The sequence below is a fragment of the Haplochromis burtoni genome, unplaced genomic scaffold, assembly GCF_018398535.1.
Source record: "Haplochromis burtoni strain Fernald_Lab_line unplaced genomic scaffold, NCSU_Asbu1 Contig_141, whole genome shotgun sequence".
NCBI classification, from domain to species: Eukaryota; Metazoa; Chordata; class Actinopteri; order Cichliformes; family Cichlidae; genus Haplochromis; species Haplochromis burtoni.
The window spans coordinates 247,976-248,408 of NW_024582502.1; positions in this window are offsets into that span (position 1 = coordinate 247,976).

Consider the following 433-nt stretch of genomic DNA (forward strand, 5'->3'; position numbering starts at 1 on the left):
CACTGCAAAACTGGCAGTAACCAGCATTTCACTGCTGGCCAGCACTCCTGCAGAGACTCACAGCTGATGACCCATTAGCAGTCCTCAGAGCCTTCAGGGTAAATAAAACAAACCTCTCTTTTCATTACGTGAGTCAAAATTATTCAAGTCTTCTTTAGTTTTAAACTCTTAGTAGTGAAAGAATGAAAGATGGTGCCCAACAACAGGCTTATTTCATTCAGAAATAGTTCTATTATTTTCTTTTTTGGGTTGTAATGTGAAGACTCTTTAAACTAACATTTCTTCTATCAGCACAGAAAGATCACTGTGTGGATGCCTTCTTAGAGGCTGCTTTTCAAACTGTCTCAGAGAATCACAAAGTAGGACTTTGTGATAAATGAAGCTGATAGTTTTTTGTGATCTTTGGTGCAAGTGTCAGCTGATTCAACTTGTC